General features: G+C 38.8%; 1 protein-coding gene across 7 annotated transcripts in view; it reads left to right on the forward strand.

Annotated features, from left to right (window-relative positions):
* The first annotated feature begins 3,039 nt into the window (after window positions 1-3,039).
* Window positions 3,040-14,465, forward strand: part of DYNC1I1 (dynein cytoplasmic 1 intermediate chain 1) — a 229,102-nt gene continuing 217,676 nt past the window's right edge. For 6 of the 7 annotated variants that reach the window (XM_070767290.1, XM_070767292.1, XM_070767297.1 and 3 more), the window contains exon 1: window positions 3,089-3,269. The gene's annotated coding sequence lies outside the window, so the exon portion shown is untranslated. Of the gene's footprint in view, window positions 3,270-14,465 lie in introns of all 7 variants that reach the window. The other variant, XM_070767291.1, reaches the window with a different exon arrangement.

Below are 14,465 nucleotides of genomic sequence, written 5' to 3' on the forward strand. Positions count from 1 at the left end.
TTTGAATTTTCAAATGTGTGTGTGTCTGAAATTTGTATCTGTGAATTTTTGGAAGGATTCTACCAGAGAGCTCGACAGAACATGTGGTAGACTTCTTTTTCTATGAATCTGGTGCCTGTTCTTGTGCTGCTGTGATCAGTGCCTCGGTGATGTTTTTATATATATACTTATGATTCTATGCATTTCACAATTAATTAATGCAATTAATTAATTTCTCATATATGAGTTGCTTAAGTGCCTATCCATATGTATGGACTTCAAAATGATGCATATTATTCATATTAATTAATCTAGATCAGTGATGGCGAACCCTTTTTTCCATCAAGTGCCGAAAGAGCATGCAAGCACACCACATCCATAATTCAATGCTTGGGGAGGGTGAAAACAGCTTCCCCTGCCTCCCGGAGGCCCTTTGCAGGCCAGAAACTACCTGTTTCCCAACTTCTGGTGAGCCCAGTAGGCTCGTGTTTTGCCCTCTTCGGGCTCCCAAGGCTTCCCTGATCACATGACTCTGGGACACTGCAACTGTCATAAATATGAACCATTTACCAACCATCTGAATTTTGATATGAGCGTGAGGATATTGCAATGGTCAAAAATAAATCACTTTTTTCAGTGTTGTAGTAACTCAGAATAGAAAAGAATTATTTTATTTGCCAAGTGGAGGCAGGAAGAGGGAGATTATGATCCCGCTATATAGAGCGTTGGTGAGACCACATTTGGAATACTGTGTTCAGTTCTGGAGACCTCACCTACAAAAAGATATTGACAAAATTAAACGGGTCCAAAGACAGGCTACAAGAATGCTGGAAGGTCTTAAGCATAAAACGTATCAGGAAAGACTTAATGAACTCAATATGTATAGTCTGGAGGACAGAAGGAAAAGGGGGGACATGATCGAAACATTTAAATATGTTAAGGTCCAGGAGGGAAGTGTTTTTAATAGGAAAGTGAACACAAGAACAAGGGGACACAATCTGAAGTTAGTTGGGGGAAAGATCAAAAGCAACATGAGAAAATATTATTTTACTGAAAGAGTAGTAGATCCTTGGAACAAATTTCCAGCAGACGTGGTACATAAATCCACAGTAACTGAATTTAAACATGCCTGGGATAAACATATATCCATCCTAAGATAAAATACAGAAAATAGTATAAGGGCAGACTAGATGGACCATGAGGTCTTTTTCTGCTGTCAGACTTCTATGTTTCTATGTTTCTAAGTGTGATTGGACACACAAGGTATTTGTCTTTGGTGCATATGCTCTCAGTGTACATAGAATAAAGTATAGATTTGTCAAGAATAATGAGGTACAATACTAAATGATTGTCATGGGGTCAAATAAGCAATGAAGAAACAATCAATATTAATAAAAATCTTAAGAATACAAGCAATGTTACAGTCATGCAGTCATAAGTGGGAGGAAATGAGTGATAGCAATGATGAGAATAAACTAGTAGTAATAGTAATGCAGACTTAGTAAATAGTTTGACAGTGTTGAGGGAGTTATTTGTTTAGCAAAGTGATGGTGTTCAGGAAAAAAACTGTTCTTGTGTCTAGTTGTCTTGGTGTGCAAGGCTCTGTAGCGACGTTTTGAGGGTAGGAAATGAAACAGTTTATGTCCAGGATGCGAGGGGTCAGTAAATATTTCCTCCGCCCTCTTTTTGACTCCTGCAGTATACAGGTCCTCAATGGAAGGCAGGTTGGCAGCCACTGTTTTTTCTCCAGTTCTGATTATACTCTAAAGTTTGTGTCGGTCTTGTTGGGCTGCAGAACCAAACCAGACAGTTATAGAGCTGTCACTGACAGTTTGTAGAACACCACCAGGAACAAGGTTGAAACAAGGAAATTTGGGGATAATCCAAGCTGTTTGCCGTTAAATGTTCAACTAAATATGCAACTCTTAAAGCTAGAAAACTCTTTTCTTCCTGCAGACATAGTGGCCAAAGATCCAAGTCTGGCTCCCAAGGAGCTGCTGATACAGTTCTACAGAGGAATCATTGAGTCTGTCATCTGCACCTCTATAACTGTCTGGTTTGGTGCTGCAGCCCAACAAGACCGACACAGACAATCAGAACTGCAGAAAAAACAATTGCTGCCAACCTGCCTTCCATTGAGGACCTGTATACTGCACGAGTCAAAAAGAGGGCGGGAAAAATATTTACTGACCCCTCACATCCTGGACACAAACTGTTGCAACTCCTACCCTCAAAACGTCGCTACAGAGCACTGCACACCAAGACAACTAGACACAAGAACAGTTTTCCCCCCAAACGCAAGTGCACTAGAGTGCCTTCTGTCCCCTGTCCTATTGCTCTCCTATATCTTCTATACCTTTCTTCTATTCCTATATCTTCTTTTCTATTCTTTCATAGATATATTTTACTATGAGTATCTCCTCTATAACCTTCATCATGTATTTTACTACGTGTATATAGATATATACCCACTAAAACCCTCATTGTGTATTGGACTAACTAACTAACTAACTAACTAACTAACTAACTAACTAACTAACTAACTAACTAACTAAATAAATCAATCAATCAATCAATCAATCAATCAATCAATCAATCAATCAATCAATCAATCAATCAATAAAAATAAAAAAATAAACAAACAAACAATTCCCTCAACACTGTCAGACTTTCTACTAAATCTGCACTTCTACTGCTACTAGTTTTTCTCATCATACCTATCATCCTTTTCCTCCCACTTAGGACTGTATGACTGTAACTTGTTTCTTGTATCCTAAGATTTTTATTAATATTGATTGTTTCTTCATTGCTTATTTGACCCCTGTGACAATCATTAAGTGTTGTACCTCATTATTCTTGACAAAATATATCTTTTTCTTTTATGTACCCTGAGAGCATATGCACCAAGACAAATTCCTTGTGTGTGCAATCACGCTTGGCCAATAAAATTCTATTCTATTCTATTCTAATAGATAGCTGCAGACTGCGTTAGTTTAGCCTTCTCTGACCTAGAATCAAAAGGTCTGGGAGGAGGGAACGCCGTCTGAGCCAGAACAGAGGTGGGAGAGAAGCGGCGGGGCGGAGTCTGCCCGGCGTGAGGCAGCACATTTCTGGAAGGGGCGGTCGTCGCAGCAGCTACCAGAATCTCTGCTATCGGTGGCAAAGAGAATCCAACGGAGCATCTTTCCAGCGGCAACAACTGGTACCACCTAGCCCGCAGCCTCCCACGGTTCGCTCTCTAGAAACTGCCTAAAAGCAGCAAGACAGACTACGACAAATCCTTGCGCAAGGTAACGCCAGCCCTGCCACCGGGTTGAATTTGGGGATGTCCTGCTCTTACTTCCTATCTCCCCTTCGTCATCCCTCCCTTTTCTCTGCCCTACAAGCCCCGGAGAAAGATCCTGCAGTCGTTTTTTTCCCCCGGGATGGACTTATCCATATAGCGACTGGGAGGGAAGGTATATGCCGCAGTTAACCTAAATGCGGTTCGTGACTATAAGTCTGGACTCCAACATGGTTTTGAGGGCTTCAGCTGCAAAGATATGGTGGCTCGTCGTGAATTATTAATATTATCATTATTATTTTTGAATGCATTTATTACGCGCGCGTTCTCCCCCTTCCCGGTTCCCATCCCAGGAGGAGAATTAGAACTGGTTGCCAAATATGAAATACATTGGCATTAAAAGTCTGTCTCTGAAGTGGGAGTGTCTTCGTGAAGAGAATGATATGGGCATTCCCTAGGCTGGTATCTGAAGCTGATGCAGGAGCTCCGGATTTTTAAACTTGATGGTTTGGTCAGATGCGATCATGCTAGCCATTCTGCATTCCAGCTTTCCATAGAGGAGACTCATAAATTGTACTTGGGGATAGAAGGAAATAAAATGCTACTCTGTAGAACAGTTCTTCCCAATCTCTGCAGCTTTAAGATGTGCGGACTTCAACTCCCACAATTCCCCAGTCACCAGTTGAAGTATGCACATCTTAAAGTTGCTAAGGTAGAGAAACATCCCTTTTAGAGGATGATTTGGTTTATTCTGATAGGAAAGAGATCGATCCATATAGGAAAAGGGTTAACCTATTGTGTAATCAAAAGATATCAATTTTTAAAAATATTTTTCTTTATTTACATATTTATTTTTGCAAGTGTTTCTGGATTGCCTAGCCCTGACAACACCTGATGGTTTAACAACAAATAAGAAATAAATATGGCCTCCCAGTCACTCAAATATTCCATAGCAACTGGTCTGCAATTGCCTTTGTTGTTTTTAAAAGGTGTATTTCTATCTTATAGAAGACTAAAGGTGCTAGGCATATCTCCAGAGGCAAGGTTTTCCTATGGTCTTGACCCATATAAACTTTGCTTCTGCAAGGATGGGATCCCAATTGTTCCCTTTTGTGCCTATAAAATAAACTGTAATATAAAAGGAACCTTCTGCTTTTGGTGGCTCTGGATTTCAACTGCTCTCATAGTTCCATAGAGCATAGTCCAAGGTCCCTTAGTAGGATTATGGGAATTTAAATATCAACCCATTGGTAGAATAGCAACTGAGAAAATATTCATTAAGATATAATTTTCTATTAAAGTAACAAAACATTCAGCAGTTTTTTGCTTTACAGTATTCTGTAGAACAAGAAATTCAAATTTACTTAAGTAGCACTTATCTAGGTAAATGGTACACATTTAATTCATTATATTAATTTCCCTATGTGACCTAAGGACACTAAAATATATTAAACTGTTTCCCCATGAAATGTTCCTTAAAATATTGAATAATGTATGTTATCTGAATTATAGTTTTATAATTGTTTCACTTTTTCATTATGATGCCTTTTTAAATTTAAGGCAAATGATGGGAGTTTAAAATATCTTCGAGAGATTTGAAATATCTAATGAGATCCCCTGATTCCTTCTGTTTTTTAATATTTTGGGAAGACTGGTCTTTGTAGAAGATTCAGCAGATCATTTTCTGTTGCTGTATAAAATAAGGCTAGAGGTAATGGCTGGAACTGCTCAGCTAGACTTCAGCTAAATATTAGAATAAGGACTAAAAACTGTGTGAAAGTGAAGCTGACGCCCTAGAGATACATTTGCTTTTCATTCTCTGAAAGTATTAAAGCAGGCCACTATCTAGTAAAGATGTTGCACTTGTAAGTTGCCTACATCAAGGCAGACTTTGTTCTAGATGATTTTTAGTATCCTTTCCAATATTAAAAACTCAGTGATTCTGCAAAAAAAGTAACCAGATACATTTTTTAAATGTTGACAATTTGATTCTTCTATGCAAATATTAGGTTATCAAAGCCTACTAAACAATACTGTATTTTAAACTTTATTTTATTTATTTTAAATCTCTTTATTTTATTTATTTTAAATCTCTTTATTTTATTTATTTTAAATCTCTCAGTTGGATTTGTTCCTCATATACTATGTCTGCACATTTTTCCTATACTGTATTGTATAAATGGATCCAGCACTTTCTAGAAGATCTGGCATTCTAACCCTCAGAATCTTTAGCCCATGTTCAGTAAAAATAGGTTTTAAAAGAGAGGCTTTTCCCTTTAATGTTAATCTTTGCAGGATCTTTCTCTATGCCATCATTAGTAAAACACTCTTTCAGTGGTGAGAAAGCCTATTTAATTCTTCTAGGTTGGGAAGGCATAAAATAATACATGTAGGCCATCACAGTGATGATCAGTTAGACTTTACCAAATTATCTGTAAATAACAGGTGGGGGGGATTTTTTAAGATTTTAGAGAAATGTTAAATCAATCATGAATCTCCGAACTTTTATTTTCTACCACTCTATTTAAAAAGTCTGTCAATGAAAGGATACTCAATTCACTAAATATTCCCTAAGGAAAAAAATAAAATTTGAAAGGATTGACATTTTAATACTACTGTATATTGTATAAAATTTTAGAAACGCTAGAACATTTATATTTATAAAATTATCTATCCTTATAATTTGATGATATCAACTTGTTTTTGTCATTTTAACAAAAATATTTAAAAAGTGTGGTGTCATTTTGCTTGAAGGAAAATGCTTTAATTATTTCCCTTACCCTTTCTATATATGGAGAAAAGCCAGATGACTTTACTAATGGGCGGGGAAAATGCAGTGTAATGAATTAACACAAAATAATTGTGCATAGTAAGTTTGTTTAAGTGCTTTGAATGTGCATTCCAGGCAAGCTTTATGTTGATCACATTTTACTTCCGTTTGAAAAATCAGCTAATTTTTGACATCTTCTTCCGGGTATCTACATGAAAAAGCTAACTGCTAGATTGGAAAAGTCCAATAGAAGTTTTTTAAAAGAGGATTGCAATAATTTAGCATTGAAGTTTGGTTTTGGTTATTATTATTATTTATAGCTTAGTTGTTCAAGTGTGAGAGAGTTACTTAAATAGAATAGAATAGAATAGAATTTTTATTGGCCAAGTGTGATTGGACACACAAGGAATTTGTCTTGGTGCATATGCTCTCAGCGTCCATAAAATAAAATATACATTTGTCAAGAATCATGTGGTACAACACTTAATGATTGTCATAGGAGTCAAATAAGCAATGAAGAAGCAATATTAATAAAAATCTTAGGATATAAGCAACAAGTTACAGTCATACAGTCAACATGGGAGGAAATGGGTGATAGGAATGATGAGAAAAACTAGTAGAATAGAAGTGCAGATTTAGTAGAAAGTCTGACAGTGTTGAGGGAATTATTTGTTTAGTAGAGTGATGGCATTCAGAAAAAAACTGTTGAAATGGTCCTATCCCATCAGCCAGAATTGGTTTGATTTTTGTGAAAAATTAATATTATGCATAGGGGACAAGTCTATACTGTACTGTGATGTTTTATTGTAGGCACAATTTGTCTTCTTTTATAACAGTTGAGTGAAAGCTGAGACCTTAAGAGTAATTACAGATGTCATATTCCTTTTATTTATTTATGTTTGTTTTGTCTAGTACATAATGAGTAGAAATAACATATCAATATACATGAAAATGGATTAGAAAAACATTGGGAGTAATAGAGAAGAAAATGATCATTGAAATAGGGGAGTTCATATCCGTGATGCAAGAAAAACATAAAGAGACATTTGGACAGGGGACGGGAGGAACTCTGGTGCACTTATCCACGCCCCCTTACTGACCTCTTAGGAATCTGGAGAGGTTAACAATGGAGGGTAAAGTTTTGCGGGTTAAGGGATGACACTACAGAGTCAGGTAGTGAGTTCCATGCTTCGATCACTCTATTACTAAAGTCGTACTCTTTGCAGTCGAGTTTGGAGCGGTTTACATTAAGTTTGAATCTGTTGTGTGCTTGTGTGTTGTGGTTGAAGCTGATGTAGTAATTGACAGGGAGGACATTGCAGCAAATGATTTTATGGGTTATGCTTAGTGTTTAAGGCAACTTAGTTCTAAGTTTTCAAGACCCAGGACTGTAAGTTTATTTTCATAGGGGTGTGTGCAGGCCATGCCCACCCCCAGTTCTGTGAATGGGAAAAACAACATGAAATGTCATGTGACAGCAAACACTGCATATTTGACACCTGTGCTCTAGTGCTTCCTCCTTACCAAAAATTGATGGAGATTTTCCCATTTGAGATGGGGAAGGCAATAAGAACGGTGTTACAAACTCAAAAGAAACAACAAGACAAGTCATTTAATCCCAATCTTAGGGGAAAAGGCTAGCTTGAGAACTCTGAATTGAGTTTTTCAGTCCTTAAAAGCCAAAGAACGGAGTATATTATTCTGATTATAATTTCAGCATTTGTATTACAGCAGTATTTTTCTGGCCACTTAAAGATCAGAAAATATATCCAACTTATCTTCAAAATTTGTTGCATTTTATTTTATTTTGTTCATTGATTCATTGGTTGGTTGGTTGGTTGGTTGGTTGGTTGTTGGTTGTTGGTTGATTGATTGGTTGGTTGGTTGGTTGATAAGCCGCCCAACTCTGGTGGTATACAACAACTGGCTTCCTAATAAGTTCCATTGTGTGACTATCATTTAAAATTCATAAAAAAACCATAAAATATGTAAGCACAACAATTAAAATGTAATATCTAAATTAACAACAAATGAATTAGATTAGAGTTCCCCAACCTTTCTGGCTTTGTGGGCTGGTGCAGGGAGGGGGAGAGAGGGGTGGTGGTTTTGCATGAGTGGTGGGCAAGTGTGGGTAATACGCACAGCTCCATTTGTGCAAGTGGTGGCATGGGGGAACTCCATGGTCAGGGGCTAGAGACCCCTTAGTTACATCATTTCTAGAGAGATGGCTGTGTATTCTTTTGGGTAAAGAGAAGTATAACAATAACAATAAAATGTGTATATAGTAGTAATAGGAGAAATAGAAGATACGTGTGTGATTGCTCTTTTTTGTCCTCACACTAGTAGATTTGTAGATGTCATTGTCTGGAGATAACAGAAAAACATGGATAGTAGAAAAATATGGATGTAAGTAGAATACAGGTGATTCTTGACTTATGACCACAATAGAGCCCTAAATTTCTACTGTTAAGTGAGATACTTGTTATGTGAATTTTACACATTTGTGATCTTTTTTGACACAGTTGTTAAGTGAGTCACTGCAGTTGTTAAGTTAGTAGTTGTGAAGTGAATCTGGCTTCCCCATTGACTTTGTTTGTCAGAAAGTTGCAAAAGGTGATCACAGGATCCTGGGACATTGCAACCGCCATATACACGAACCAGTTGCCAAGCATCTGAATTTTGATCATGTGACCATGTGGAATACTTTAGTAGTGGTGAAAAACAGTCATAAGTCACTTTTCTCAGTGCTGTGGCAACTTCAAACAGTCACTAAGTGAACTGTTGTACGCTGAAAACTATTTATATAACATTATATGGACAGCCAATAAAGCATTGTTTCATGAGGGGCACTTGCTGGTCTTTCAGTCCAATTTCCTGCCAAGTGCAGGAATTTTCAGATTGTCTGTACAAAAAGGTTATCTAATTCTTGAAAACTTTCAGTGATAAAGCAAATACCACTTCAGTAAGCAGGCTGCTCCATTGGTTAATTAATCTTACACAGAGGTGGGCTCCTGCTGGTTTGGTTTGGTTCTATAGAACCTGTAGTGGGAATTTCCTGGTAGTGATGGCTGCCTGGACATGCCCCCAAACCATCTCTCTTGTCGGCGTCATAGGCAGTGTGGCTTTCTGCTTCTGCACCCACACAGAAGCTGTTTTTTGCTTCTGCACATGCACAGAAGTTGGGTTTTCATGTGCATGGGTATCCACACAGTGTGTGAGGAAGCAAATCAGCAGCGAGATAAGTCAGAACCAACTCCTGCTCTTACCTCCAAGAAATTATTTATTTTATTCATTCATTCATTCATTCATTCATTTATACTTCTATGCCCCCAGTCCCAAGGGGACTGCCGCTCAGACACTATACTTTTCTGCCAACCCCCCTAAAAAATTAGAGGGAACATTGCTCAGGGGACCAGTCTTTCTCTGTTGCCGAGCCTGCCACCCCCTGCCATCCATAGGAGAAGCTGGAACAGGCATAGGCCCCAGGTGCAGGGGAGATGGCAATGAGACTGTGCCCATCGGGGCAGGTGATATTTGCCTTTGGGCCACTTCCAATTGTTTTTCCAGTGCCCTTATTTTCTTAAGGGAAGTGGAAGCCTGGGAGGACTTGGATTTGGCCTTAATGGTATGCCCCTTATCTGCACGGCAGACTAGATCTTCCGGTTTCTGACACTGCCAATGCATATAGGCCCGTTGATCATCATGTGCACACGTGCACCAGAAACCCGGGAGAGGAACAGGTGATGAGCATGCTAGGCAACATGGCACCAAGTGCCACTTTGGGCATCCGTGCCGTAGGTTTGCCATCATGGGCCAGTACCCATGGTCAAAAGAGGGAAAATAGATCCTCCATTTTGTACCTTTTAAAAAATCTGTTTCACCCAACTCCCCAAATTCTAGAAATTAGAAGTTCTTTACTAAATTCCTCTTGGACAAAATTCCTCTTGGACTTGTTAGATAATAGCCTTTGGCAGCATGTGCATTGATTGTTTCAAAGCCCAGTTGATGTATTTGAACAATGCTGCAGAGTGTAAAGGTAAGCATAATTGATGCTTTCCTTGGGCTCTGTGTGCCTCTGATGGAATCTTTGCTCAGCCGTGCTGGACATAAATCAATAATAATGCTGTTACTTGTTAGAAGTCCTAAAACTATTATTTCTTTTTAGTCTCTCCCGGTCCTGAATCATGTTTCCCCCCCCCTTCATTAATAGTTAAGTTAAATTAATAGTTAAGTAACTTGATTTTGACAGTACAGTAATCCCAACTAAGGCTAATTGGATTGTTTTTTAAACTCAGAACATACCAGAGTGGGAATTAAGTTACAGGTTGAGAGGGAAAAGAAGTTAGTCAGAAACATAATTCTTCAGAGCTAACTGATTGGCTATATAGTCACAGTTAAACCATATGTGATTGGAGGAATATGAAGAAAATCTATGTATCGATGCAAATGTTCAGTTCCAAAACCTTACCTTGAACAAAGTCCTTCTTATAGGACCCGATCTTACCAACAGTTTGCTGGGTATGCTTATTCAATTCAGAAAAGAGGCCATAGCCTTCATGGCCAACATCTAACAGACGTTTTACTCATTCCTTGCCAGAGAAGATCATGACAATTACCTGCGTTTCCTGTGGTTCAGCAATGAAAAGCACAATTAGTGGATCACAGAGTATAGAATGCAAGTGCATGTCTTCAGAAATGGCTCTTCTCCTGAAATTGCCAACTACGGCCAACAACATAGGTGAGGCTGAATATGGTGCGGACACTAGATGCTTTGTGGAACAAGATTTCTACGTCGAAGTCCAGCAGAAGCGATAGACTTACTGACAAGAACACAACATATGCTAGGAGTAGCCAACCTCAAACTGCACAAAATAGTATGTCACAGTGAACAATTGCTGAAAGCCTTCAATGCGGAAGACCACGCCAAGAGATTGCAAAATCTCGATTTCAGCGCCAACAGCTGTCTTGTACAATGGAGTCTTGACCTGTGTTGGGACTGGAAGAAAGATGCATTAATTAATTAATTAATTAATTAATTCATTGATTCATTAATTCATTGATTCATTCATTTATTAATTCATTCATTAATCCATTAATTCATTAATTCATTAATTAATTCATTCATTCATTTGATTTGATTTATATGCCACCCCTCTCTGAGACTCGGGGTGGCTCACAACATATCAAAAACAATATACAGTATACATATCTAAAAATCCAAATAATATAGCTAAAATTTTCTTTAAAATCCTAATAGCATTTAAAATCACTCATTCCCATTCTAACAGCAAAACATACCTACACTCGTTGGCCAGGGGGCTAGAGTAACGGCCCCTAGCCTGGCGGCATAGATGAGTCTTTAGACTCTTACGGAAGGTGAGAAGGGTGGGGCAGTATGAATCTCTGGGGGAGCTGGTTCCAGGGGGCCGAGTCCCCACAGAGAAGGCTCTTCCCCTAGGCCCTGCCAAGCGACATTGTCTGGTTGATGGGACCTGGAGAAGGTTGACTCTGTGGGACCTAACCGGTCACTGGGACTCATGCAGCAGAAGGCGGTCCCACAAATAATCTGGTCCGATGCCATGTAGGGATTTATAAGTCATAACCAACACTTTGAAATTCATTCAGAAACCAATTGGCAGCCAATGTAGTTCGCAGAGTGCTAGAGAAGTATGAGTATGCCTTGGAAGGCCCATATTCACTTGCGTGGCTGCATTCTGGATGATTTGAAGTTTCTGAACACAGAAGGTAGCCCCAGGTAGAGAGCATTGCAGTAGTCGAACCTCGAGGTGATAAGGGCATGAATGATTGTGCGTATAAACTCCCTGTCCAAATAGCCCCAGCTCAGGGGGCCACCTTCACAAGAAGAGGAGTTCTGTCAACAGTCTTTGGTCCATGGTTAGTGACTGCACATAGAACCAGAGGTGGTCAACCTCACATCAAATGTCTTTTCGCATGTTTTAGCATTCAGACTGCCCACATTGAAGTCATCAAAGCTATGGACAGTTCTTCCTTCATTAATACTCTAAGGCAGTGATTTTCAACCTTTTTTGAGCCGCGGCACATTTTTTACATTTACGAAACCCTGGGGCACATTGAGTGGTGGGGGAAAGGGGGGCAGCTAAAAAAAGTTTGGACAAAAAAATTCTCTCTCTCTTCCTCCCCTTCACTCTATTTTTTTCTCCCTCCCTTTCTCTCCCTTCCTTCCTTCCTTTCTCTTCCTTCCTTCCTCTTTTTTGCTCTCTTTCTCTCTCCCTCCCTCCCTCTGTCTTTCTCTCTCTCTCCTTCCCTCCCTCTCTCTCTCTCTTGTTTTCTTTCTCTCTTTCTCTCTCTCTTTCTTTCTCTTGTTCTCTCTCTCTCTTGCTTTCTTTCTCTCTCTCTTGTTCTCTCTCTCTCTCTGTTTCTTGCTTTCTTTCTCTCTGAGCTTCGCGGCACACCTGACCATGTCTCGCGGCACACTAGTGTGCCACGGCACACTGGTTGAAAAACACTGCTCTAAGGAGATTCAAAGCCCACAAAGGCCCAGTCAAAGTGTTTAGATCTGACCATGGCATAAACTTTGTAGGAGCCTGCAAAGAACTTCAGATCAATGAGAGCCCTCACTCCAACTCTGCAATTGATAGTTACCTGATAATCCAAGGCTGTATATGGACATTTAACCCTTCTCATGCATCCCATATGGGAGGAGCATGGGAAAGAATTATCAGCATAGCACAAAAAAATCTTTGATGAAAGTGCCTATGTTGATGCATGAGATCCTTACAACCCTCATGGCAGAAGTGTCTATTGAAGGACAAGGACACACCTCAAAACGCTTAGCCCATGGGACTGGTACATCAAGTCTGCCCAGCTCTGATGGACTAGTATGCCAAGTAGAAGTTCAAGTAGCAAAGCCACAAGTCCCATGCCATGGCTCAAAGGCTTTCACTTTTACACCAGACCAGTCACCAAGTGTTGCTGAGAAAAAAGATTGAGCTTCAAGACTGAACCTCAAACTTTGCATGCCTTGTATCTACTTCAATGTTTGCATTGTTTGATTATATGCTTTGTTTACTTTAGTTGCTTAGATCATTAAGATACACCATTATTCTATGCCTTTTTATTTAGTTAATTAGATAGTTACATTACATTGCTTATGCTATGGTTAGACAGTTATCTTAGTGGGAACGTTAAGTTGCATTATTTAACCTATACCTTTCTTTATTTCAATTTATTCACTAGTTAGTAGTGGAATTTTACAAATTCCAGGTGGGGAGTGTGCTACCACCATAGACAGAAATAGTTAGCTTGTATCAAGACATGTTTCTTTAAAACATTGCATTAGGGGAATTGTCTTTAGAGTGCATTATGGGTAATCTAGTTTTACATGTGACCAGATCTATGTATTCCTATTGATTCTGACCCATAATGAGAGGTAATTTGAGAGAGCATTCCAGCAGGTTCTTTGTTATTCACTAAGCCAGCCAGAGTACCTCCGGAACCACCTACTACCACACGAATCCCAGCGGCTGATAAGGTCCCACAGAGTTGGCCTTCTCCGGGTCCTGGCGACTAAACAATGTCGTTTGGTGGGCCCCAGGGGAAGAGCCTTCTCTGTGGCTGCCCCGACCCTCTGGAATCAATTCCCCCTGGAGATTAGAACTGCCCCCACCCTCCTTGTCTTTCATAAATTACTCAAGACTCACTTATACTGCCAGGCATGGGGGAGTTGAGATACCTTTCCCCCCAGGCTTCTTTATATTTTGTTTCATGTTTGGTATGGATGTGCTGTTTGGTTTTTAAATATATGATAGGGTTTTATAAGCTTCTTTTAATATTAAATTTGTTTTGTTATAATATTGTTTTTATTGTTGTGAGCCACCCCGAGTCTTCGGAGAGGGGCGGCATACAAATCTAATAAATAATAATAATAATAATAATAATAATAGTAATAATAATAATAATAATAATGTAGAAGCAACATGTAGAACAGCCTGAGGGCAGAGCCAGGGACGATTCAACTTCATTTTACCTGTACTGCAAAAGAATCACATCATAGCCATGAGTTATCATGTGAATGCCTGTAATAAAATAATCTGTGATATCTCATGCTAATTCTGGGGGAATCCCCTTGGCTTAAACATCATATTATCCACTTTATGATATTTCAAATTGTTTATTTCCCTTATTTATTATGTATAAATAATTGAATGAATGCTACTTCAATTAATAGTACATAGTACATAATTCATAGTAATAATAATAAAATCTTTTGCAAACCACTGGCCAAGCCATGTGTAATCCTTAAGGTTGGAAAGGTTGTACAGTATATCCCTGTCATAACTTTTCAAGAAATTTTTGTTTAGATTTACAGGGCTGGGCAGTAAAAAAAATATCAAATTGAAAAAAATATCAAATTGTGTTTTAAGATCAAATGTTTTGCAATGCATTTACTCA

Source organism: Erythrolamprus reginae, chromosome Z, assembly GCF_031021105.1.
Source record: "Erythrolamprus reginae isolate rEryReg1 chromosome Z, rEryReg1.hap1, whole genome shotgun sequence".
Classification (NCBI taxonomy): Eukaryota; Metazoa; Chordata; class Lepidosauria; order Squamata; family Dipsadidae; genus Erythrolamprus; species Erythrolamprus reginae.